Source organism: Podarcis liolepis (genome assembly GCF_965112155.1).
Source record: "Podarcis liolepis genome assembly, chromosome: 17".
Lineage (NCBI taxonomy): Eukaryota > Metazoa > Chordata > Lepidosauria > Squamata > Lacertidae > Podarcis > Podarcis liolepis.
The window spans coordinates 31267746-31295631 of record NC_139571.1 but is presented as its reverse complement, the minus strand read 5'-3'; the positions used below and the strand labels follow the sequence as shown (position 1 = coordinate 31295631).

Sequence of the window (27886 nt, the reverse complement as noted above, 5' to 3'; positions counted from 1 at the left end):
AAACCAAAACAAACCGAAACAAAAAACCTGCGGTAAAATGTATGAACTGCTTTTAATGTCAGCAGTTAAAGTACCAATATAAACCATTGTAGACTGACTGTGAAGTTAAGTTTTCGCATTCTTGCGAATCTCAGTGAATTCCCTATTCAAGAATCAGGAACATTGTAGGATACTGCCCCCTCAGACCGAGAGAAGAGTTAATGAATTTACACATTCACCAGAGCACCCAAACAAGTGGAAATGTTAAGGTACCTGAATCAACTACCCACATTAGGGTGTTTCGCCAAATACCCCAAACCTTCCTGTTTAGGTGTTTGCCATGTTGGAGAGGTAAACTATTGCAAAGTAAGAACGTAAGAGGTTTCTGAATCAAACCAAAGGCCAGCATCTTATTCACCCTGTGGCCTCTCAGATGCCCATGGGAAACCTGCCAACATGGCTTTGGAACACATGTGCGCTTCAACCAAAGGGCCAACGATCTTCCCTACTGTCTTAATTTGCAAAAGTAGTAGTTACAACAGAGTGCAATTATACCCAAGTGCGTTAGGCTGGTTATTGAAACCACAGTGGTACCTCAGGTTAAGTACTTAATTCGTTCCGGAGGTTCATACTTAACCTGAAACTGTTCTTAACCTGAAGCACCACTTTAGCTAATGGGGCCTCCCGCTGCTGCCGCTCCGCCGAAGCATGATTTCTGTTCTCATCCTGAAGCAAGGTCTTAACCTGAAGCACTATTTCTGGGTTAGCGGAGTCTGTAACCTGAAGTGTATGTAACCAGAAGCGTATGTAACCCGAGGTACCACAGTATTGTTGAATGTCATGTGCCAGGTTCATAAGTTTGTTGGTAAGACTGACTTTGGCATGAGTGAATTCTTAAAGGATATTATAATTTGCATGGCCCTTCACTTCTGGTATTGCAGCTCCTGGTGGATTTTGAGAAAAGGGTGTACTACATAAACAACATGTAACTGAGACATAGAGCAGCTGCAGAAGCCAGCACATGGAGTTCTTCTTGTCCGAGATTGCAAACATGATTAGAACAAGTATTATTATTAGAGAGGGGGAAAGGAGATTAGGTGGCATGAATGGCCTTGAATGAGAAAGCACATTTCATCAGTGACCTCCCGCTGTGATTCATACATTTATTACTCTTGTTTTGAAATTTAAATGAACCCACTGTTTTATTTTCAGAGGTGCGCCGAATCTAAAACTCCAATTGAAGTTGATATAAGCGATGGAGTTTCAACACAGCTGAAAATGAAAGGATGATAATAATGACAATAATCATCCCCTGAAAGTTTCTGGAATTGTGCTGAGAAACAATTCTCCCAAGCGACTTCAGCCATCCTTTGCGCCGACTGTCTTACAAATAAAACAAAACTGGGTGTCATTTTGTCATGGGAGGAGAGAGAGCGATGAATGCATGATGCAAATGTAATGACAAAAAACTAGTAGCTTTTAGCCATTCCTTTGCATGTTATTCTACCCATGAAGCCTTTGACTTCATATCATAGGTAAAGGTAAGGGGACCCCTGACCATTAGGTCCAGTCGTGACCAACTCTGGGTTTGCAGCGCTCATCTCACTTTATTGGCCAAGGGAGCCGGCGTACAGCTTCCGGGTCATGTGGCCAGCATGACTAAGCCACTTCTGGCGAACCAGAGCAGTGCACGGAAATGCCGTTTACCTTCCCACCAGAGCGGTACCTATTTATCTACTTGCACTTTGATGTGCTTTTGAACTGCTAGGTTGGCAGGAGCTGGGATCGAGCAATAGGAGCTCACCCCGTCAGTGGGATTCGAACCGCCAACCTTCTGATCGGCAAGTCCTAGGCTCTGTGGTTTAACCCACAGCGCCACCCACGTCCTAATCATAGAATTGTAGAGTTGGAAGAAACCACAAGGATCATCGAGTCCAACTCCTAGCCTCCTACCATTGCAGGAATTTTTAGTCCAATGTGGGGCTTAAACCCATGACACTGAGATTAAGAGTCTAATGCTATACCAGCTGTGCTGGTTTAGAGTCACTATGCATCTCAGAGAGAGCTATCCTAACTATAGAAAGCTGCTGTAACTGTCAGTGCCATAAATTTGTCAGCTTACGTTTGCCTCATTCCAGACTCTGTTTAGGAGGAATGTGGAGAAATTTGACTTGCCCCACACTTTTTGCTGGCTAATTTCCCCCAGGTTGCTAGGTCACACAGCTGAGCTAGAAGAGGAAGAAGAGGAAGAGGAGGAGTTTGGACTTGATATCCCACCTTTCACTCCCCTTAAGGAGTCTCAAAGCAGCTAACAATCTTCTTTCCCTTCCTCCCCCACAACAAACACTCTGTGAGGTGAGTGAGGCTGAGAGACTTCAGAGAAGTGTGACTGGCCCAAGGTCACCCAGCAGCTGCATGTGGAGGAGTGGAGACGCGAACCCGGTTCCCCAGATTACGAGTCCACCACTCTTAACCACCATACCATGCTGGGTTTAGAATAGGCGTAAGTCTGTCCTTGCCCTGTCCTGCCCCTGCTACTACTGGCCTGCAAGCGCTCCAGTTGGAAAAGTCTTTACCAAAGGTGTCATGGACTTTGAAGACCCTCAAACTCAGAACGCAAGGGAGAAACGTGCTAAAAGGACGGCACGCCTGGCAAATCCACACCGTGATCATCACCCACCCGGGAACCAATGCCCCCATTATGGAAGGATGTGTCGGTGCAGAATTGGCCTCCACAGTCACTTACAGACTCATTGTTAAAACCATGTTTATGGAAGGCAATCTTACTTGGCTACGAGTGATCGCCAAAGAAGAAATACCCCCCAGAAAAACCATTTGAAAGCAGGTTGCTGGACAAAATGAACCCTGGATGCCCAGTCCATTCAGGTGGGTGAGGTGCTGCTCCATCAATCCCAGCCTGCTCCTTCCTTACAACCGGTCCAGAGGGTAGCACAGCCTTTCAGCTTCCTCCTCCATAGGCTCAGTGTAGGGAAGATGATGGGGGCAAAACTAGAATTAGTTGGCTCTGCCTCCTCTTCCTGTTGATCTTTTGCTGACTTTTGCCCTATCCGTCCCAATGGGCACCAGCCACCACTGAATCCTCTTATGTTCATCGAAGGATACAGGGCACTGAGATGATACAGGGAAGTGGGCAGTTATGGAGAGGAGAATCAGATGAATACAGGAGCTTAGAAAAAGTGGAAGAGGCCGTGGGATGAGGAGAAATGAGAACAGGGAAGAAAGGTCAACCATGGGGGACTTGGTATGAAATGCAGGAGACACGTGGCCTTGAGAGAAGAGGGCATGGTCTAGCTCAGTGACAAGGAGTCTGTGGTCCTCCAGGTGTTGTTGGGTTCCAAGTCCCATTAGCCCCAGCCAGCATAAGTCAGTGATTGGGAGTTGTACTCAAGAAACACCTGGAGGGCTACAGATTCCCCACCCGTCCCAGAGATAGGAGAGGGTGTGTGTTGTCAGGGGACTTAGAAGGCTGGGTGATAGAGGCCAAGAAGAGTGGGAAATCTCACACGGGTCCTAGGGAGAAGTGGGACTATGTGCTATCGATGTAAGACATTTATGTGGACGTATTTAGGCTGGCTCAGTATACTCAACCAATTCATTGGCAGGGGAGGCAGGAGGGCCAGAGTCAAAGGTTCAGGAAAGAGGCCATGGACTGAGTTTCACACTATTGATTTGAAATAACCAACCCAAATTTTACATAGTTCCTGGTCTCAATAGTCTGGATCAGTGTCAGCATCATCTTGAAGAATCGATCTTCCCTGCCGGGAAGTTTTATAACCTGTTTCCAAAGACGGTGTCTGAAGAGCAGTCCTTTGTTCTTGTCAAATTATTTTCAGAATAAGCGAGCAAAGCTTTTAGAAGCAACTCCGAAGCTAGGTGCTCCTCGTGCCTTTGCAGTGGACATGGCAGTCCATATGGCAGTTTTCTCCCCAGGTCAGTGTCAGCCTTCACCACCAACCTTCAAGGGGGTGGTTATTGATGATGTGAAGAGAACCACAACATAGACTCCAGTGGGTCTTCCTGAGGCTTATCAGAATTCTTATCCTGCAGGAATGCCCACTTCACCAGTGCATTGGGGACTCCCAACCTGAGTAGGATTCCCTTGGCTAGATTTGTGGACAACACAAAATAACAGAGGAAATTAAAAAGCACAGCAGGACCATCCTATGATCAGTATGAACATTCAGTTACAAATGGTTGTAGCAGAGATTGGTGTGGATTAAAATGCATTTTTCCAAAGAATTGTCAGATGAGCCTTGTATTGTGTGCGTGCCGTTTACATTTAGATTTTACCGATTCATTAGATGGAATGAACTTGCCACGAACTCTTTTCTCAATGTTGCGCAGAGTTGTATTAAAACAAAACACACACACATATAAATTGCAACTGAAAAAGGAGGAGAGATTGGTTTTTTGCTCCCAGGCCTTTAAAAAAAAAGAAAAAAGAAACATTCTACATTCCTCCACTTTGGATAACTTTTTATCATTTCAAGCTGGCTGCAACAATCTGGAAATCCTTACATCCTAATTCTTTGAGAGCCTGTATAATAGATGTTTCCAGTTCAGGAAGAGACATAAGATTAGCAAATGTGTCATGAGCAGTAGGTTACTTTACCCTCACCCCATCATGTATAAACTGATTAAATGATCTCTATACAAGCCATCAACCTAGGGGGAAGGGGTGTGATGGCTGGATAGGAAATTCCACGCGTAATCTTCTCTGTTCTAATGTTCTTTTTCAACACTTTGCATGAAATCAAGGTCTAGATTTCCTGGGTCCCAGGAATCCATTAGGCAGAACAGATGATACTGTTCAAAGTTATTTCATGTGCTCTGTCTAAATCAGTGTTTCCCAAACTTGGGTGTCTGACTGTTGCTGGACTGCAACTCCCATCATGCCTTGCTAGCAGGACCAATGGTCAGGGATGATGGGAGTTGTAGTCCAACAACAGCTGGAGACCCATGTTTGGGAAACGCTGGTCTAAATAATCTTTACTACAACTCTTTAAGGTATGCCAGTGTTGCTGTTCTTTTTGATAATGATTATTGTTGTTGTTAGAAGTCTTATTAGCAGCATTTGCACAGCACTTAACCGGATGTTCTAAATGGCTTCGTGAACATTGTCTCAAAACCAAGCCAGATCCTTTGCTAAATACATGGCTGCTGCATGCAACATCTAGTAGAACTTCTCTGCATCTTGACACTTAGCAGGGATAACAACAAGCAGGGATAACAACATGCAGGACATCTTGAGGTCAGAGCATGGGTAAGTTCTTCCAGATGTTATGGAAGGGAACAGAATATGCTGCTGCCATTTTTGTTGGTAGCTGCACATTTAGAGTAACATCTGGCTTAGTAAACAGGTAGGTGGGTCTTTTTCTCATATGTGGTGGGCTCAAGAAAGCCAGGGCATTTTGGGAAATGATACATGTTGAGATAAAAAGATGGTTAAAATGAGTATATATAAAAAAATAGCAGTAGAATTAGCTGGCAAAATTAAGAGAAGCTAATGAACTCGCAAGCAGGCTTTCAGTTATGAGCAACAGAATTAGTTAGATTTCAATATTGTGGTTATGATTTGATAGATAGAAGGTGGGGAGCAGCAGGAGGAGAGAAGCAACTCCATGGTAAAAGAGGTGGGAAGTAGACAAAAATAAGAGAAAAGATGAAATTGTGTTTTGATTGCACGTGTTAAAAATGTTGAAACTTAATAAAATATAATTGACAAAAAAACAGAGCAGCATCTGAACTGACCCACTGTAATCCCTGCAAGGACCCTTTCAGATGGCATTATTATCCCTATATACGAGTACATTGCCGAGGCAAGTTTTGAACCAGGAGATTCATGACTGGAAGCTCAGTCTCTGAGCCACCACACTTTGCGACTATGCTGCACTATATGTGGGTATTAAATGAGGGCATTGTCACCATCCATTGTCACTGTGGATGGGGTTGAATGAGATGGGGGGAGAGAGACTTACTGAGTACAGAGTCGGAAAGCTTTGATTTGAGTTTCAGGTGATCAAACCAATATACTTAAGGTACAGAGGTCATTTACAGTTGCAAGCGCACAATAAGGGCTCAAACCAAGGGATGTTTGCTTGTCTTATGAAATGTTGTGCATTTGGCATACACGCTGGGGATTTGTTCCATTTTAGCAAACCTGGCAGAACCTCGCTGTGACCTAAATAAGAATACCTTGCTCTATATATAAAGCCTGCATCAGGATGTTTCCTGATTTATTCATGAAAGGTTTGCTTTACAAAGGCATCTGGAGCCTTTATAATCTCCAAACACATGATACATATAGCTTGCCTCCTCTGTTGGCATTTGCACAAATTGCTTTGAAATATGGTTATAATATATGAAAGCACACTGAAGCTAATTTAAATACATGATGCTGGCATAAATTGGTTAAAAGCGTAAATGAGACCGAACATACACATTTTTTTTCCTCGCTGCTGCTGCAGAGACAAGGTTACATTCCTGAGTGAATAAATGATGGAGGGGGTTTGCAAACTTAACCTGTTAAGTGGAGAAAATCTACCTGTAATAATTGGGAATATATCGGAGGGAGACTTTCAGGTGATGCAAACTGTCAGAGACCTCTCGGGTCTAATGGGGTTTTCACCTTCCCAGTTCTTTGCCTTTATAATATTTCATTAGCTCATTCAGGTGTGGAGATCTGCCTTGCTTTAATTTGATCATGGTGTCCTTCATTTCTTGCACTCTTTAACCCCTACCGATGAAGAAAGAGAGTATAAATTAATCCTTAATGGTTAATTCATACACCCTTCATATAGTATCTGTAATGGTGCATTTTCTCTAATATCTTCTGCAATTTCTTGCTGCAATATTTTTAACTGTGGAGCAGATGGGAACTGGTTGCTTGCAAGGAAGCTTTATTTTGGAGGTTTGGACGAAATTGGTTTAATTTACAATAGAATGAAAAGTGACATTTGTAAAGATGGTAAGAGTGAAATGCCAGGATCCATTATACTGATAATTCTACAAATGTGCCGGCATTCTCCTTTGGTGAGTTAATGCTCAAAACCCATCAACATTAACTTGCTAAGCCCATTGCAGCTTAATGGCAAATTTCCAGATCTCGACTCTGCCAAACATCTCCCTTGTAATAAATGAGGAGGAGGAGGAGGAGAGAGAGAACATATTGTATTTCAAGTAAATTCCACTAGTTTGGGTTAACACTGAACTGCCAAGGTTCTCCTGATGTGTGGTTCTGAAGTAGCCACTGTTGAATGGCCTCAGAGTCAAAGGTAGCCATCTGGAGGCAAGCAAGCAAGCAGACATGTGTGGCAGTGCCAACGCAGTTAAAACTGTGTCTGAGAGAGGAGTCGCTCATATGCAAGGGGCCTGACCAGGGCTGGATTTTGGTTTGATGAGGCCCTAAGCTGCTGAAGGTAATGGGGCCCTTGATATGGGGGAATGACATAAGTACCAATCAATGTGAACTTCCAGGTTAGGGGAGATTCTATGAAGTTTCTCAGAAAGGACTGGTGGGACTCCCTGAATTTCATTTTCCCCCTATTCTTGGTGTTGTCTAGAGGAAAAAAGCTTCATCCATGCAAATCTGGCATTAATTGTAGCAAGCAAGATGATAGCAGGCTTCCATTAGGAAGTGGCGTGGCAACTAGTGGTCACATAGATTATGTGGTGGCAATAATGATAATATTTTTTAAAAGCTGGGTGATATTTAACATTAGTGGGCCTAATTTGACCTATAAGTACTTCCTGGAAAGTTATTATAGAAACAATTTATCTTGGATGTTTTCTTTTTGCAGCCCACTTTATCCCCTGCCTGATTTCTCCTGTGATTTTAATTTGATCACTGTTGCTGATACATTTTTCTTAATAATTGGGGTTCCCACCATGTTTTTAGCTGTTCTTATTTTCTCAGTAAGCCACCTTGAGTCCCTGTCAGTGAAAAAGATGGGGCATAAATAAATATATGTTAATATAAATAAAAAATGAGCTGGCCAGAACTCTCCGTGCCCCCCCCCGCACCACTTTTTACCAATTGCTTTCTTTCTAGCTGTCTAGAAATCCCAATACTTGGAGCTTCATTGAGGAGCATCTTGTCAGGAGGACAGACTGTGGAGAAGTGAGCTGAGAAGATTTTGCAGTCCTCCTTGTGTACCATTCTAAAACAGTCCCTCTTATGTACTGAAGTTCTCACCCTGGGCCAGCAGGGGGATACTGTAGATAGTTTTCACTCAGGTCCACATATGCAAATAAGGGATTGAAAGTGACATTCAGTGATTGGATAGTTACAGAAAATGGTTACTGTTGCGTTCTAGTGGAGCTCTATATAAGCAGGCTGGCTGAACCCTTCAGTTCAGTTCTGCCCTGGCCTGTGAATAAACAAGAGCTGTTTGAAGAATCGCTGTGTCGTCTGATATGTTCACCCACAACTTAACAGTCCCCACCCACTTCCTGGATGCTGTAAACACAGGGATCTGTTTCCATCATGTCTGGCCGGGCCTTAAATCAGCCTCATTCCATGGTGATTTAAATCACTCCCTGATGAGGGCACAGTTATACCTGGAGATCCCATCACTAAGTTCAGCAGTTCCAGCCATTACGACATGGGAGGTGCTTTGTAATATCTTCCTACATTCCGCCAGCCTTTTATGAGCAGCGGGGAGGGTGGCTTGCCCCTCTGGTTAGTATGCCAGTTAATGCTGATTGATGGTGATGGCGTGTTTTCTCTTGCCTTTCGAGGAGCGTGGCTTCACCGTCGCTGAACTGACACTGAACTCCCTCTTCTCCTCACGCCTGAGAACCTGGAGCCAGATGTTACAGGGGCAAAGAATGCGAGATGAATAGAGGAGGCAGCGTAATGACAAGATGCTTTCAAGTTCTTTTGAGTTTCTAAGGGGGGGATTAGGGGCTCCCCTGGCGCTCTCATATAACGAGAGACTCTGGTAGATGCCTTGGCAAAATCTGCCATCTGCAATTATATATATCCCCCCCCCCCGTTTAATTCTGACTCTGGGGCTGGGGGCTGGAATGACTGGTAGGGGAAAATGAATATGGTGAAAAAGAGGTTCTCTCTTTCCTCCTGACATAATGAGGGTCTCAGGATTTAAGGCTGAATGGGAGTTTTGTCACCAGAACCAGAAGGCTCGGACGCAGGGAAGTAAAACCTGCAGCCCACCCCCACCCCAGATTACATCTCCCTCCATCCCTGACCATTTGCTATGCTGGCTGGGGGCTGATGGGAACGGGAGCCCACCAACGTCCACAAAAATATCCGTTCCAACAGTATTTTGTTTATTTAATGATACGTTAGGTAGCTTCATTTTCCAAAGTGGATTACAGACTTCCAACGATGAAATAATAAAACCACGAATAAAGCAAATGCAGTATTTTAAGGAAAATAAAATAATAACAATGCAAATTTTAAAAACAACTCGGCCAATTAAAAAATAAATAAATCCTGAAAAAAATACATCATTTATACTATGCTTTTTAAGGTGTAAACCTAAAGTGTCATGTGTGAATGCTATAAACATGTTTTGAAGCATGGCATAAAAGCTGTCGCAAAAAGTTTCTGTAGCAAAAAGCATGCTTTTTTATTATTATTTTAAAAAAGAAAATAAAGATGAGGGCATCATCTTTGAAGACACATTTTTCTTTCTTTGTAAGAGGGGAGGGAAATACTCTTTTTACTGCCCCCTGCAGCTTTTTAGAAGTACTGCAGTTCCCAGTCTCTCTTGGGGGAAATGAGTGGCTGTTAAACCACTCCGAGAACTATGAGAGGAACAGAGGTCTCCTAAAAATTCTCAGTACACTTAACAAACTACAGTTACCAGAATTCCCATGGCTGTTCAAAGCAGTACGATACTGCTTTAAATGCATAGTGCAGATGGGGCCATCCATAGGGTTGTGCTGTATTGATTAATCAATTAAATGTTGTGAACCCACTTAAAACCCATCAAACTTTTGATGTAATTTTTTTATATAAAATTATCTCCTCAAGGCATATTTCAAAGGCATTAGAAATCCAGAAAACCTAAAAGGTAAATTAGTCCGCTTTTAAGTGCGTTTAAAATTCTATTTCATCTAACCTTGTCATATGTTGGTGCAAGAACTCACGTGTGCTTCCCTGTTGATCCATATCCTTCATTCCATATTGCTGGTATCTCAGATTTTCAGATTGGTGCTCACACAAACAGCAGATGAAGTAGAAAAACTGTTTCTGGATTATTCTACTTCAGATTTCATGTATGGGGGAGAGTTTATATTGTTGAATGCTTTCCCTGTTGAAATATTAAGGATAGTAGTAGTAGTAGTAGTAATAATAATAATAATAATAATAATAATAATAATAATAATAATAATAATTTATTATTTGTACCCCGCCCATCTGGCTGGGTTTCCCCAGCCACTCTGGATGGCTTCCACAAAGACCAAAAATACACTAATATGTCATACAATAAAAACTTCCCTGAACAGGGCTGCCTTCAGATGTCTTCTGAATGCCAGGTAGTTGTTTATCTCTTTGACATCTGATGGGAGGGCGTTCCACAGGACGGGCGACACTACCGAGAAGGCCCTCTGCCTGGTTCCCTGTAGCTTTGCTTCTCGCAATGAGGGACCTGCCAGAAGGCTCTCAGCGCTGGACCTCAGTGTCCGGGCAAAACGATGGGGGTGGAGACCCTCCTTCAGGTATAGTAGGCCAAGGCCGTTTAGGGTAGGAGGAGAGGATATATTGATTAAATATTATCCTTCCTTCACTCACACTCGTGAGTCATGTAGCAGAACAGATTCCCCTCAATACAACAGGAAGCTAGTTTGCAGATTCCTTTGAATCTCTTTAGTTAAGCAACCCAGTCTGGCTTGATCAGACTGGATTATTCCTGGTGTCCCCTTTGATCCCTCTTAAAAGAATAAAGACACAAGAGTCTTCCCTTAAAAGTAACGAGACGTTTACTCTTTACTCACATTCAGTTCACGGTATGATCCCTGAAGGCAGACTTTAGCTTGTAGTTACAGAACATAGTGCGAGTTCATCCCTTATGGGGATGGAGCCCGTGTGCTGCTGGCTGAGAGCCAGCAGACAGCAAAATACATTCAGAGAACAGTATCAAGAGAACAAAATGGCTGCAGGAGAGCAGCATGGCATCAAGAGAGAGATGGCTGCGTGACTCGGCTCTTTTATGGAGTCAGCCAGGGTTACACCCATCTGCCTGGTCACATGCAGGGGGAGGAGGCCTCAGACCAGCGGAACAGGAAGTTATAGTGGCTGGAGTAACATCCCCCTGCCTGTGTCCACTCTAGGGAAACAAGGAATGTTGCATTTGACTGCTCCAATGGATTACATCCCACATTCCCATGGGGGAAGATGTGGGAGATCCCTTCACATGGAAACCCTGTTTGTTATTGAGAGGTCTTTCCTTTGCTATAATTCTGTATGTACAGAGAATGCTCCCCACTCCCCAGTCAACAAAACTGTTGACATTCCATTTGAACGGCCCACATCAATTTAACCACTACATCTGCTTCTTGTTGGAACTGGGTGTACATTTGCTATGGGGTACGCAACATTAGCAGGATGCCAAAGTGAGCATAGGACATCGTATCTCCTAGTCCCAATAGTTCTGAAAGAGCTTCTGTGGGTCGTCCATTTTCCCAAGCATCAGCTGAAACCAGAAGCTCCAAACGCTGTAACTCTATCTGCCCTGGAACTCAAGAGAGTTCATTGTGCAAGCAGAACTGAAGGCCTAAAAGCAGCAGAGGAACAGCAGGTGTTGTGCTGACATCCCTTCAGAGGAATCTGATTACCAGTTTGGTTGCTTCTCTCCCCCACCCCCCGCTCCCTTCCGTCTACTTGATAGGGTAGTTTGGGAAGATGGGAGTGATGGTGCAATTTTAACTGGAGTACTGACAGAAATCAGGTGTCTTCATTTTGCAACAAGAAGCATTAACCCATCGCAGGAGTTTCTCGCTGCTAGAAGATACTGCTCTCAAACATTTTCCACTAGATGACGTGACCCTTTTCCTTTACATTTGATTCTTGTGTGCCTTTTAAGAGCTTGCACATCTGAAGCACCAAAAAGAAAATTCCAGAGGAGCTTTTGGAAGGGATGCGTGCGCGCGCACACACACACACACACAGAGAGAGAGAGAGAGGGGGGGGGAGACGTCATCTTAGTTGGAAGAGAGCAGTGTATGTGTAGAAGGGATTAAGAATGCAGACAATGTTCAGAATTCATCGCTCAGCAGGACTAGGTCTACATTAGTGCAGGGAGAAGAAATGGCAACAGCCTACAGAGCTATTATTGTTAGAAGAGTAAAATGTTAAATGGGAAACGAGGTGTTGCCTGTTCACAAAGTTTATTTTGAAGCGTCACAATGTGTTGAAAGTTTGTATTGACACAACAAACTAGCACTAGGTTGGAACTGCTGTTGCCAGTTCATTTTGTTTTAGTACATATGCAAACACTGAAATAAAATGCATAATTAACGTTCGGAATGTGGCAACAGCTTTTTCTTTATGTTTATTTTTTAAAACTTTGACAAATTTGCGGAGAGCATTCCTACCAATGTTTACTAGTGGTGACTAGGGGTATAGGATACATTTAATTCAGTACACGTTTAAAGCCAAATCTAGCAAATCTGTAGTTTCCAAAGCAATATGCGGAATTTTGAGATGCAGTTCTCCAACCAAGCAATGATTACAAAAATGTATATATTGGGAGAACGCACACATAAAAATTAAGACACTAGTGAACATAACATACAAACATGAATTATACTGGGTGAAACTGCTTACAAAAAAAATTGTATAGTGGTCAAAATTGCATATAAAATGTGTTTATTTGGAGAAATTTGCAGTGAAGTGCTGATAAATTTTCAAGAGCATTTTTTAAAATAGTTGCAAGATGTGGGGAGCTGAATTTAACTTTGGGGAAAATGTGAAACTGAGAAATCTGAAATTGACAGATCCTTCAATCCCTAGTGGTGATAAAAGGGGAGGGGCTTGCAACAAAATGTTGCAGTATTTCTTCACCTTCTAACAGCAGTCCTGTTCAGTGTTTCAGACAGATGTGCCCTCCTCCATTCCCCTTCCCCAACTTGTTTTCTGTTTTTCCCTTTCCGACTGACACATTGTTACGTGGCGACTAAGCAGACTCTATTGTTTGTAGGGGAATTGTCCCGTTAGGTTTCGGGTTTGTTATTTTAAGGGGTTGGGGTTGTGTCTTTTGTTGTTGTTGTGCTTGTTCAAACCTCAGAGTTTCTCCGAGCACACTGATACCTCCCTCTTGTTTTTGCTCCAGTCCTGACTCCACTATTGGAGAGAGTGACAGATAAATAGAATCTCAAATTCAGAAGTGATGGGAATAAAACTGATGGGGATGGATGGGGTCCCCTTTTGTGCGCGAGCTTACAAAAGAAGCAGGCTGTCGGATGTTGGTCTCTTTGATCCTGCAAGGCAATTATAATGTTCTTGAACTACTGTTGGCTTTCTTCCAGCCATTATTCACTCAACATCGCAGGTGTGGTAAGAGTCCAGCAAAAGCTGCCCTACTGGATTCTTCTATGAGCATAGACTGGCTTCAGGGGCTCAGGAACACAGGAAGCTGTTTATGCAGAGTGAGACCATGGCTCAGTATTATTTATGCTGGCTCTCTGTGGTTTCAGATAGGAGACATTCCCAGCCTTGCTGGGCAATGCTGGAAATTGAACCATATTCTTCACGCAACACAGATGCTCTTCACTTGAGCTATGGCCTTTCCCATAAAGGAAGTGAGTTTCTATAGCATTGTTCAGCCAAAGGAGCCCTAAGACCACTGGTGATGAAAATGGTCTCAAAATGTTAATAAAAACATTGGGGAGGAACCAATTGAGTTTGGTTTCTGGGCAATTGTCTACCTCCACCTAAAAGGAAAGGTTGGGGAGTCTCTCTGCAAACATGAAATCCAAAGAGAGAATTTTGATGGGGAAAGGGGAGGAATCTGGGAAAGCCAGGAGAAGCAGCACAGAGGCTTTGCTTGGAAAGAAACGTCCTTCTCTTGAGCTGAAGAATGCAAACAGGAAGAAGCTAATAGTCTTTTGGAGTGTGTGCAGCTGCATGTGAGTCTGAAGACATTGAATGCTCTGCCGGCAGTTATTCAGTCTGCACCTTACAATAGAGGAGAAACACTTGCTTTGACACTGCATTTGATAACTGTTTTGTAGCCTGAGTGGAGATCTTTTCATTTACTGGGAAAAGGAAGGCAGCTGTGGCTGTCTTCAGCTAAACTTGCTATTCTGTATGTGATGGTATTCATTTTCTTTCCAAAAGGGGGTGGGGGAAGAAAGGAAATGCAGGTGGCTTTTGGTTATTAACTAGAAAAGCTTAATCCAGTCCAGAATATCTCAAGCAGCTTCCTACAAATGAATCTGTGGCATTTACTGTGATATACTAATGCTTCTTTGTGTGTTGCTCGGTATTGTTTGAAACTCTTAAGATGGCTCCTTGGAAACAGGAGATTCATATCTGATATGTCACTCTCCTCTTCTAGGAGTAGGAAAGTTTGGGAAGGGGGGAAAAAACAGAGGGTGAGAATTATAACAATATCTTCTAATTCAGGTGTCAATCAGCCATTACTCCAGGTACAAAATTATGCACACTCAAATTATGCAAATTGAGAAGATAATTCCTTCTAAATTGCCTTTTCAAACAGGTTGCCTCTGTGTTTCGATTTGGACGGCTTTAAATGACCTCACCCTAGTTTTCTCCAATTGTTCCTGATTAGCAATTGACCTTCTGCTGGCTCCTTTCTTCAATCTGATGCAACGAGGGCCCCTCTTTTTTTTCCATTAGAGTAAAGGTTCTGTTTCAGATAGGCTTGCTCAAACAAGTCTTTTCAGTTCTCCATTTGCAAGGATTTTATTAACACATTTTTGAGCCTGCCTGAGATTCTGCTTGAGGCTGAAAAAATCTATATTTCTTGCTGGCCTATCATTTTAACATCTGTTACTGAGAGGACTGCAAAATTCAGGGTACTGACACTCAACTAGCTTGACTAAAGACTGTGTAATTGTTTTTTTTCCCTTCTCCATAATTGTGCCTAAAGAGAGAGAGAGAGAGAGAGAGAGAGAGAGAGAGAGAGAGAGAGAATGGACTGGATTTCCTTTAGTATTTGGAAGAAGCGTTATTACTTTTTTTCCCCAGATTAATTAATCCTGAATGAATGCTCAATGCTTGTCTGCATTTACAATCAATACAGTGGATTAGAATTGTCATTCCAGACCTCAGGGCATATTCTCAAGGTCATTCATTCCTGATGCAATTTCTATAAGCACTCGCCCAAGAGTAAGTCCTGTTGAATTCAATGGGGTTTATTTTTGTGTAGATACATACAGAAGATTGTATCTGTAGACTGCTTAACCCTTAACTGCTCCAATCCAGTACATAGATACACCATTGGCTTAATAAGAGTTGCGTGCAAGATCCTTTGTTATCGGTATTAATATTACACTTTTGTTCACAGAACAGAGCTCCAAAAGTTCCATGCTTATGAAACGTTTTCATGGGAATGTTTTTATAGCCTCATACTTGCCCATTTTTACCTGTTCAAAGGTGCACTACCTAATTTTTGAGAATGTGTCGTTTTGTTTCCTATCAAATTTGTGCCTAATATCAAAACATACTTATCGCTTGCTTTGCTGCATCTAAAAGTGACACTGCAGGAATTGGCACCATGCCATTGGCTCAGTTCACATATAATGATAAACAGTTTTTAAAAAATGGCTTATAGGAAATAGAATAGTTGGATGAAGTATATATTTAGCTGAAAGAGAACTGGAAGTCTTCTTATCTTTATCTACTTTCTCTCTCTCTCTCTTTTCCCACCTTCTTTTCTCTTTCCCTCCCCCTCCCCTCCCCCCCTTTTTGTTCCCGTTCCTTTCTGGATTAGACAGAGACATAGCTCAGTTGCTTAGTGCATGGGGCTGATCATGCCAAGATTGCTGGTTTGATCAGTCTATGGGGCAGCTGCATATTCCCGCATTGCAGTGGGTTGGACTTTATGATCCTCAGGGTCTCTTCTAACTCTGTGATTCTATGTACAGTATAGATTTTATAAGTACCTCTATTATTTGGATGCATTATTTTTAAAAAATATACTTTGCATTGGGTATGAACTTTTGTACATCTTTTGATAAATAAAAATAGTTTACGGGGCGGCGGGAATCATTTTCAAATCCAATACAGTCAAATAACATTATCTTTGGATAACATAATTTTGGGTTGCAAATGTGGCAAACCCAGAAGTGTAGACTTCTGGGTTTCGCCACATGCACACATGCGCAGAAGCCCTCTGCACTCTTCACACATGCGCAGAAGCACTCTATCATGGCATGCGCAGAAGCGGCGCCTCTTTTTGGGGTAAGTATGGACCCCCGGGATGAATTAAGTTCGTATCCAGAGGGTCTACTGTATATAGATACTGGTTGAGATTTAAAATCTCACTTTAGAAGGCTTGTGAGATTTAAAATCTCCCTTTAGAAGCACCAGTGTGGTGCAGTGGTTAAGAGCAGTGGATTCGTAATCTGGTGAACTGGGTTCGATTCACCGCTCCTCCACATGCAGCTGTTGGGTGACCTTGGGCTAGTCACACTTCTCTGAAGTCTCTCAGCCCCACTCACCTCACAGAGTGTTTGTTGTGGGGGAGGAAGGGAAAGGAGAATGTTAGCCACTTTGAGACTCCTTTGGGTAGTGATAAAGTGGGATATCAAATCCAAACTCTTCTTCTTCTTCTTCTTCTTCTTCTTCTTCTTCTTCTTCTTCTTCTTCTTCTTGAAAGTCTTCAACAGGCACCAAAAAGAATAGATCAGGCACCTGTATGATATGTAATGTGAGGAAATCCTAAAAGTTAGGGGCCACCACCTTAAAGACACTTCCAGTTATGCCAAAGATAAGTCAAGCAGAAGCGACAAGGCCGCATGTACTATCACGCTGCTTGATCCCGATAAGCTGTTGAACATGGGTTATCATTAGATGCGAGCAAGTTCATTGACTTGCTTGGTTTTAATTTCTAAGAGAAGCAGAAAGCCTCTGCTCCATAGGCCCATCCGAAAGCTGCAAAAAGTTTTGCGGCAGAAAAAGGGAAAGTTCAAGTAGGGAGAAGGTGTAAGCAAAGATGTGTGCTGTGCCAGCTATAGGGGAAGTCAGTGGAGAAGACAGAACAGACACACCGGGAGAGACAGGGCTGTGCAACACCTTGATAAGAGAAGGGAACTAGATGCCGTTGAATTTGCCTGCAAGCCAAAAGCTGCCACATCATAGTTCTCACCCAACTTTTTTGTCTCCTCAACACCTTTCGGTGCTGCTATTCTCTTCTACTCCTGACATGGCGGAAGGTGGAAATAAAGTTCTGCATAGTAGTTAGTCACAGTGTTGAAAGGTTTCCTCCATGTGGTCTGTCACTCGGGGGAACTGCAGACCTAGATCTCAGACTGCTATACTTCACCAAACAAAGCCCTGTGCGCAAAAAACAGCCACTGCAGCAGCTGCATAGAGGTTGGTTCTTACATTAGAATAAGGTTATTAGATTTTTTTCAAAGAATCCGGGGACACTTTTTTTAAAAAAAAGAGGAAAAAAAGTTGTGTTTTTTTAAAAAGAAGTAGTATCTTCTCTTCTGTGGGCATTTGGCCGGGTGTCTGGGCGCTCTCACTCCCGGCTCAATTTGGGTTGCGGGGGAGGGGTGTCAGAAGTTCCCCCAGTTGACGTGCCGGCGTCCCCAGTTCACCCTTGGCAGTGGCAGCAGCAGTCTCAGCAGCCCAGAGCCAGCCTGGTAGCGCAGTTGGCTCTGGCTGGCTTCAGGAGCTGCTCGCTGCCATGGCGCCCGCCATTTTGCCTCGCCGGAAGTCCCCATATGATGTGTCTTGTGCTGTTGAACCAATCACACAACATTCATTTCCTACTAATAAATCTACAACACTTAAAATATAATTCCGGGGACATTAAATGAAATTCAGGGACATTCTGGGGACGGATTTTGTCGGGGGACAGAATTGTAAATCCGGGAACTGTCCCTGGGAAACGGGGATGTCTCTTAACCATACATTAGATCTCTGCTTTCGAACAAAGCTCTGTTATCAGATGTGCAATGTACTTAGAACTTCTTGCCTAACTTGGGCAGGTTACTACTGTAATCTGGACCTGCACAACTTGTGAACCACCCAACCAAATGCCTATCACAAGACAATTATTAGAAACCCCTTCCTTATCCCCACCCAGTTTTTGCACTGAGCCTAAAAGTCAAGGACTATCCACTCCTGACCTTATTTTCTGAATCTTGGTGCTAAACACCACCATCTGAGGAGCAAGCACGGCTTCATAGTGGCATGAACTCTGTGCTAATTAAAGTATTGGCTGTTCTGAACTTCTATAAGGCAGAGGTGGGGCAATTCTAAAGAGCAGCGCAGGTGGAAAAAGGTGTTCAATTTCACCCTCCCCAACCTCTTCTTCCATTCATTTTTCTTGCGGTAGAAATTCATTTGGCCTCTGAGCCCAACAAGGGGGAAAATGGCTTGCGTTGATGGGGAATAGAGGCAAATGTAGATAAGCTTTATTGTACTAGCCAATTGCCATGACAAAGCCATGCAGACACCATCAGAGAAAGAACTCTCTTTAAATCTGTATATCTTATCTATCTATAAAATCTATATGAAAACAGAACCTCTGTCTAAATCAGAATCATAAAATGCAGTTGCACGCGTAAATTAGAGGTCTCCACACAGCATACAGTGTTTTTATTTAGACCTCTGAATCTCCCTTACAGTTTACTTCAGTTTTATCCATGTTCTGCTTCCTAATCTTTTTGCCGCCAGTGCAAAGAGGGCACATTATGGGTCACTGTGGCATTAATGTCACTGAGCAGCCATAGACCCCTCTTCGCCAGGGAGAGATAGCCGGGCATGAAAGCAGGTAACCATCTCCTGCCCAGCCATGTTGCTCTTTAAATTACCTCTCTTCAGCAGCGGAGCTAGCTGCTTGGGCACCCTGAGCGGCGCACATGCTGTGCACCCAGGGGGTGGAGTGAGCCGCCCAGGGGAGCAATCGGCGCAGCAATCGGTGCCCATTGGGGGCGATCGGCGTGGTGATTGGCACCCATTGGCGTGATCGGCATGGCAATTGGCGCCCATTGGGGGCGATCAGCGTGATGATAGTCGTCCAGGGGGGATATTGTCATCCTCCTCAGTTATGACACCTGGGGCAGACCACCTCACCACCACCCCTTCCTATGCCCCTGCCCCCTTTGTTGTTGTTTAGTCGTTTAGTCGTGTCCGACTCTTCGTGACCCCATGGACCAGAGCACGCCAGGCACTCCTGTCTGCCACTGCCTCCCGCAGTTTGGTCAAACTCATGCTGGTAGCTTTGTGAATACTATCCAACCATCTCGTCCTCTGTCGTCCCCTTCTCCTTGTGCCCTCCATCTTTCCCAACATCAGGGTCTTTTCCAGGGAGTCTTCTCTTCTCACGAGGTGGCCAAAGTATTGGAGCCTCAGCTTCAGGATCTGTCCTTCCAGTGAGCACTCAGGGCTGATTTCCTTAAGAATGGATAGGTTTGATCTTCTTGCAGTCCATGGGACTCTCAAGAGTCTCCTCCAGCACCATAATTCAAAAGCATCAATTCTTCGGCGATCAGCCTTACTTACTTTATAGGAATTTGGCCACATTTGAGTTCTGATGTATGGGCCAGCTGACATCACCTCTAGCTTGCCCTGAGGATGAGATGAGAACCTTGGAAATGTTAGCTTATTTATGTTTCCTAGAGGCAACTTCCATTCCTCAGTAATGAAATGAATAAAGTTGGGGTTGAAATCTCTTCAGATATGGTTTGTTTCATACCTCTTGTGTTAATGGGACCTGTTGAAATGAATCTGTACTGTCAAGGTGCTTGGATGAAATTCTGCACTCTTCTGAGTTAAATAACACAGCTGAGTTTCGTTATGAATTAACCTGCCTTGAAAACTATATGACAAAGGCACAAGCTTTGGGCAGAGCATTCTCGTGACTAATATTGCTGTTTAGCATCATATTTATTCATCAGCACACATGGGGGCAAGCTTCAAAATGGGTAGGACTCTTGAGAAAGCCTGCATTTTGGATCTTAAAAAGTAAAATAGAGAAAACCTAGCAAGTTCAAAAATCATTCCCAAATGTTTGTTTGCAGCTTAGTCGAAATCTGATTAACATCCAGATAAGGTCCCACAACTTGGATTCTTCAGGTTGTGGAAATCCCATGTGGAATGTGAACAGGTCCATTATTACCTTTTCAGACTAGGTGCATGGGCAACAAAGTGGAAGATAAGTTTCAGTTCAAGGAAATACAAAATGTGGATGCACACTAACCCACTTGCAGCTCAAAATTGTAGATTTTCTCAATCCAGAATTGTTGCTGCTCATCCTCCACATGCTGCTTTCAATCTAGATTACAGATTCTTCCATCCATGGAGTGTGGGGACCAGGTACTTGACATGTGTCCCCTTGATTGGATTATCCACACCTTTTCCTGCCTGCACATGGCCCAGGTGATTGAAGAAGGGGGTGGTGATTGCAATCTTGGCCTATGCCCACCCACAATGTAATTGGAAAGGTGTGGATAACCACCCCCCATGGCCAGGATCACCTACTTCTGTTTTCAAATGGACACACCGTACAGTAAAGCTGAATCAGTCTGCAACAAGCTTTTATTGTTTGGAGGAAATCAGTTTCTCAAGAAACGCTTCTCAGGGGCACAGAAAATATGCAATAGATCTAGACAGTGTGAGGGCAACATAGAAAAAAATAAGCACCCAGTCTCCATTGAGTCTAGAATAAAATATGTGTATGTAGCCTGAGACCAAAAGTTTTACCTTTACATACTCAAATCCCAGTAGTGATGTATGGAAGTGAGAGCTGGACCATAAAGAAGGCTGATCACCGAAGAATTGATGCTTTTGAATTATGGTGCTAGAGGAGACTCTTGAGAGTCCCATGGACTGCAAGAAGATCAAATCCATTCTTAAGGAAATCAGCCCTGGGTGCTCACTGGAAGGACAGATCCTGAAGCTGAGGCTCCAATACTTTGGCCACCTCATGAGAAGAGAAGACTCCCTGGAAAAGACCTTGATGTTGGGAAAGATGGAGGGCACAGGCACAAGGAGAAGGGGACGACAGAGGACGAGATGGTTGGACAGTGTTCTTGAAGCTACCAGCATGAGTTTGGCCAAACTGTGGGAGGCAGTGGAAGACAGGAGTGCCTGGTGTGCTCTGGTCCATGGGGTCACAAAGAGTCGGACACGACTAAATGACTAAACAACAACAACATTCAAATTGTGATTGGAACAGTGCACTGGAGTTCTCGTATCAATGTGATTCACTAATTTAGAGTACATTTCATTGCCTCTGTGGATGCATTGCTTAGCCTGCCAAGCAGACTTTCGTATGATGGAACTCCACACTCTACCATCAAAGGCTTTTAAACTCAAAGATCGTACCCTCCAGATAGTGAGGACTACAACTCCCATCAACAATAGCTGGCGATGAGCAAGTTATAACTCACAGGATCTATAGTACACCATGTTGGCTACTCCTGGTATAACTGGTGAAATAATCTGCAAAAGTTATAGAAAGTGTTAATCATCATCATCATCACAGCAGCAAGAAGAATAGTAATATAGAATGTATATTTCTTATGTTTAAATGGTGGGGGAGAATCTATTACTGGGAAATAATTAACCATTTGTTATGGAAAGTCTGCCAGTCCCACTATCTTAATAAAGGATCAAAATAATAATGTACACATAAATCATGTTAGTATGCTATTATGTTATTATCTTATGCAATACTTTTTATAAATTTCATTACTATATTACGCCACACAAACATCATTAACGAAGAATGATTTTATGGATGTTTAAGAATGCCAAAATATGTCGCTAGGATACAGGATAGTTGTTTTAAGAAGATGATATTCTATTTGTTGCAACATTACTTGTTTGAAAGCAGGATTTATAATAAAATAGTATTACATTGCTTATTAGAAGAAATAAACTTACCTAATTGGAATAAGCTTAAATATGAAGGCTGTTCTCTTTGCCAATACTAATTTGTTATCTTTATTTAGTGTTTCTATAATTGAACAATTTAAGTGGATACAAAATTGCTTTATAGTACTATTTCATAATTATTTTAATGTATATTGTGTTTGGTTAAGATGTGCAAAAGAAATTGAGGGCATTAATTTCAGAAAAAGAACTCTAGGAAATGTGTACATACGAGAACATCATTATTATTTATGTGTGCATAGCTTACCTTTTCACCTTCACGCACCACCACCAAACTGGTAGATACCAAAGGATTGATGACTGTAAACACAATGTGTTTGATCAATGATGTTCAAGCTTTTTCAGAATAAAAACAAGCTGTATTGGTGTGGAGGTGTATTATCGGTATGGTTTGTTGTTGTTGTTGTTTTATTTGAACCCCACCCATCTGACTAGGTTTCCCCAGCCACAGCCATTTTATTTGGTTCAGAAAAGATCAACCAAAATTTCAAGGTTGTAGTGTTTGGGACTCTAGATCAGGCTTCCTCAACCTCGGCCCTCCAGATGTTTTTGGCCTACAACTCCCATGATCCCTAGCTAGCAGGACCAGTGGTCAGGGATGCTGGGAATTGTAGTCTCAAAACATCTGGAGGGCCGAGGTTGAGGAAGCCTGCTCTAGATGAAAGGTGATTAAGAGTTGACATGATAGAAGTTTATAAAATTATGGATGTCATGAAAAAAGTGTATAGAGAAAAGTTTTTCTGCCTCTCTCCTAATGCTGGAGACAGAGAGAGGAGGAGCTGCCGATCATTGAGGAGGAGGAGGAGTTTGGATTTGATATCCCACTTTATCACTCCCCTTCAGGAGTCTCAAAGCGGCTAACATTCTCCTTTCCCTTCCTCCCCCACAACAAACCCTCTGTGAGGTGAGTGGGGCTGAGAGAATTCAGAGTGTGACTAGCCCAAGGTCATCCAGCAGCTGCATGTGGAGGAGCGGAGATGCGAACCCGTTTCCCCAGATTACGAATCTACCACTCTTAACCACTACACCACACTGGCTTAGTGCTGTGCCAGGTTTCTCACTTGGCCTCCTCGTGACGATGTGACGTTGATGCATAGCATGCTCATGACATCACACACATGACATCATGCACCCACAGCACGTGGCAGGCCCCCTCAATCTTGAGCACAAGACGGCGCCTCTGCATGCAAATAATCTTGTAAAATTAATATGAAAATAAACGTAGCCGTGCAGCACGGATCCTAAATACGCTCATTCTGAAGTAAATGAGTGTCAGTCTGTTTAACATTTGCTTTATAAATATGTCTCTTGTGACTTCTGAAGGATTTTTTGGTAGGTAGAACTCAGTGCCAGATTTACGTTTAAGCCAAACAAGCTATAGCATAGGGCCCCTGGCCCCCCCCCAAAAAAAAAAATAAAGGGGAAAAAACGTGGATGTACATTTCCAGAATATAAGATAAAAAACAAATAAAATAAAACCTACATACAGCAACAGTGTTTTGCATTGTGTAGTGTCCTATGATGTAAGTAATGGGCCTCGCCTGCTCCCTAAAATATCACATATTTTGTTATGTTCAAATGGCTTTAGATACCTGTTAGGTCCATAAATTACCATATATCATATATTCAACACAAAACAGTGACAATTTTGTTATGTATTGAAGTTCTCACCCTGGCCACCAGGGGTATCCTGTATATAGTTTTCACTCAGGTCCACGTCAGTTAATTTAGGCAGGAAACCCTGGGTTGTTGTTGTTACAAGGTTGACAGCCGGCTGCCTATAAAAGCAGGCTGGCTGAGCTGTTCAGTTCAGTTCAGTTCAGTTCAGTTCCAGCTCACTTATAAAGAACTACTTGGAGAAATCTCTGTATCGTCTGCTATGTCCACCCACTATTTAATAAATTTGTTGTTGACAAAGGACAGCTGGACATATAAAGGGGCCCGTTACCTTCAGTAGCTTAGGGCCTCATGAAACCTAAATCCAGCCCTGGCAGAGCTTCAGGGAAGGGAGTTGGGACCAACAACCACCCAAATTAATCATGCTTGATATAAGGAGGAGAACATCATGAAGCCAAAAGTAGAGATAATGGGGAGAGAGAAATAAGAGAGAGAGAGAGGATCAGGCCAAAGGCCTTTCTAGTCAAGCATTCTGTTCCCACCATCACCAACAAGATGCCTACGGGAAGTCGAAGAGCCAAACACTGGGGCAATAAACCTCTTCCCCAGCAACTGATACTGGTATTCAGAGGCATGCCAACTCTGATACTAGAGGGAATTTATAGCCATCTTGACTAGTAGCCTTATCCTCCGTGAATTTCTCTAATCTCCTTTTAAAGCCATCCAAGAACTTGTCTAATCTCCTTTTAAAGCTGTCCAAGTTGGCGGCTCTCGCTGCAGCGTGTAGAAGCAAATTCCATGATTTAACTCTGCACTGCACTTCCCTTTTGTCTCTCCTAAATCTCCCACCAGTCATGTTTCAAGTATTACGAGAAAGGAGGGATGGAGGAGAAATTCGATTCAGCTCACACCCCAAGGTGAACTTTTCACTTTCTTGAAGCAATATGCAAACTCAAACTCAGACTACCCTTCGAAATTCACACTTATCCAAACGTATTGGAAATGCAGTTCTCTCTTTTTTTTTAATAATATTTATTAAAGGTTTTAAACAATACATCACCAAACACATAAAACACCATCACCAACATAGAAAACAAAAAGTAAACACAAAACAGATAGCATATAGCATAGTTAAATTTCAGTAAACCAAATTTCCGTAACCTTCCTTTCGGACTTCCTCACATCTCCCTTTCCTGCGTTCCCATTTATAAAGTTATATTCAGCAGTGCTTCACCTTCTTTCAAATCTTATTTTGTAATTTTCAAATATTATGTCTCCAATTTTAAACTTTATTATCAAATATTTAGATATTTAAATTTGGCATAATATTAATCAAAGTTTCAATCTTGTTCTTATGGTTCACTTATTTTCATACATCTTTCCACTAAGTTACTAATGCCAGATTGTTTTCTATCCTGCATCATCTTAACATTCATACAATTTACAATGCTTTTGCAAGTAGTCCTTGAACTTTTTCCAGTCCTCTTCCACTGTCTCTTCTCCCAGGTCCCGGATGGAAATGCAGTTCTCTGGCTGAGTAATGTGTACAGAAATGCATCCACTAGGCTAAAGTGTGCAACAGTTCTCATACCAAATGTAAACAAACTGCGAAAAAGACTCTGTGGATTGAAAGTGGAGACGCCGTATGTACGATTCCTTGCATATTTGTTTGTTTTGTATCACGCAAAAAATCTTTAACGAGAACTAATTAAAAAATAAATGCATAGATTAGTGAAAATAACATGCAACAATATTGAGGAAAATTGATTTGTGATGAGGTGTATATTAGGCAAAATTGCATACAGGAAGGATAAATTTACACATAAATGCTGGTGCGCTTTCATGCGGGGTTTTGTTTGCTTTTTAATTGCAGATAGGTTTGAAAATGTAGAAAGCTGGATTTACGACTGGGGAAATGAGAAGCCGAGAAAACCTGAAGCAGACAAATTCCCAAATCCCTATAAGACAGAGAGAGAAACTTCTTAGCCATTTTCTCCACAGAATGTATAATATTATATACCTCTATCATGTCTCTGCCCCATACTGACCTTTTTTACCCTCCTGGGGCAAAAAGACCCACATTTAATCTTTTTTCCTAGGGGAGCTTTGGTCATTTTGGCGGCCCTGTTCTTTTCTCTACACCTTTGAGAGATGCAGGGATCAGATTATTTATCTAGGGCTTTAGGAGTTCTGACCTAGGCTTTGTCCTCTTCATTTGACTATATTGGACAGGCGATCCCACTGTGCCGAGTCAATTCCGGGGCCATTTGATGACACAGGCAAACGTCCTCAAATATTTATCTATTTAGAAGCTCCCGAAAGCGTCCCAGTAGAGGCGACACATTGCTTGCCAGGCTGCTGAAAACCTGGAGAGAATCGGAATGAAATGAGTGCTACCAAGGAAAACTTTTGAAAACCTACCCCAGCATGCTGATAGGATCCCTGGAGAGAGCACATCATCTACAACAGTGCTGGCATCACACATGCTGATACTATTAATAAAAGGGAATGGCTCAGATCACAGGAATTAATTAGTTTGAAACTCCAACTGCCAGGAAGGGAGCAGGCGCACCATAGCATCCTGAAGTGTGTTCGTATTAATGATTCTCCGGCTGGTGCGCTGTTGACAGAATCTTGTCTGTTTCAACAAAACTCTGGAAGCAGCTTTTAAACTTCAGGGGCACCCCCCATCAAACAGCAAGGGGTCTCGCAGTAGCACTTTCGCGCGGAAGCTACTAAATCCTGCAAAATAAGAACTCGATGGCTTCTCCCGCTGCTGCCAAGCGGAAAAAACCTACCTGCTGTAACTGGGAAGGCCTTTCTCTTTTCACTGAGCGACTCTCTCTCTCTGAAGCTGGCAGAGAGCTCAGCGCAGCTCCACGTTCCCTCTTTGAAAGGCTGGGAAAGGACACGGGCCTCTTGTTAAGGAGAGGCTGCGGAGAGAGGCTGGATGTGAGTAGAAAACGAATGTTCCCACTCAGGAGGATGCTGCAGAACAGAACTCCCAGAGGTGGAGAAGCAGCACAGATAAGTCCAACAGAGATGGGAGTTGCTGCAATCCTCCTGAGCAACTTTCCTGTACCTGGTGCTATGTGGGTGTCGCTGGACCACAATGCCCATCAGCCCCAGACAGCATGGCCAATTGTTAGGGAGGGCGGGTGGGAGCCACAATTCAACAGCATCTTGAGGTAACAGGATGGGGAAAGCTGTTATACAGTCTTAGGTAAAAGGTAAAGGTAAAGGTACCCCTGCCCGTACGGGCCAGTCGTGACCGACTCTAGGGTTGCATGCTCATCTCGCTCAAGAGGCCGGGAGCCGGCACCGTCCGAAGACAGTTCCGGGTCACGTGGCCAGCGTGACCAAGCTGCAACTGGCGAGCCAGCACCAGTGCTGCACACGGAAACGCCGTTTACCTTCCCGCTATAAAGTGGTACCTATTTATCTACTTGCACTTAGGGGTGCTTTCGAACTGCTAGGTGGGCAGGAGCTGGGACCGAACGACGGGAGCTCACCCCGCCGCGGGGATTCGAACCATCGACCATACGATCAGTCTTACCATGCTATACAGTCTTACCTGGGAGCAAACCCCATTGAACTTGTGTAGAAGTGTATAGGATTGCATTGCTAATCACTGTTGACCTCACAAAAGAATCCTTTGCTCCCAGTTTAATGTTGCAGCATTTGAAGGGCATTTACTTGAGTGGGGAATCGTTCCCCCAACCCAGGGATCCTTGTGAGCATCTACAAAGATAAACAACCTAAAACTAGCTTGCAGTGTGTTTTAGGTGCCGTTACCTGGTCCCAAATCCTCCTGAGATGGCATTTTCATTAGCGCATTGCAACTTGTGATCCACACCTAGCAAGTTGGGAGTAGGGCTGGGCGATAACTGGTTTTCAATATTGTATCAGCAGCTAACCATTGCGATATATCACAATATCTTGATATACATTGATATCTGAATTAAGGAAGGAAGTACGCAGAGGCGAAGAGGACATTGTCCTGGCAACTGCTACTACTTAAGGGACTAAAACTGATAAATGTTGATATTATCAATCAGCTCATGGTCACTTTCAGCAGTAGGCAGGTCAAAATACATTGCAATAGGACTTTGGGTTTTGATCTTGGCTACCAAATGGTGGTATTCAGGACAATCCAAATACGGTGTTGAGTCATAGTGAATACAAATAATCTGGGACTGCCGG

General features: G+C 43.1%; 1 long non-coding RNA gene across 1 annotated transcript; it reads right to left on the bottom strand.

Moving 5' to 3' along the window:
* Positions 1-21542: 21542 nt before the first annotated feature.
* On the bottom strand, positions 21543-26556 carry LOC310696296. The gene is made up of 4 exons (XR_014520535.1): positions 26482-26556; positions 25879-26049; positions 22314-22366; positions 21543-21613 (listed from the first exon to the last, which is right to left on the bottom strand). It is a non-coding gene; the product is annotated as an uncharacterized lncRNA (long non-coding RNA).
* Between the last annotated feature and the right edge of the window lie 1330 nt (positions 26557-27886).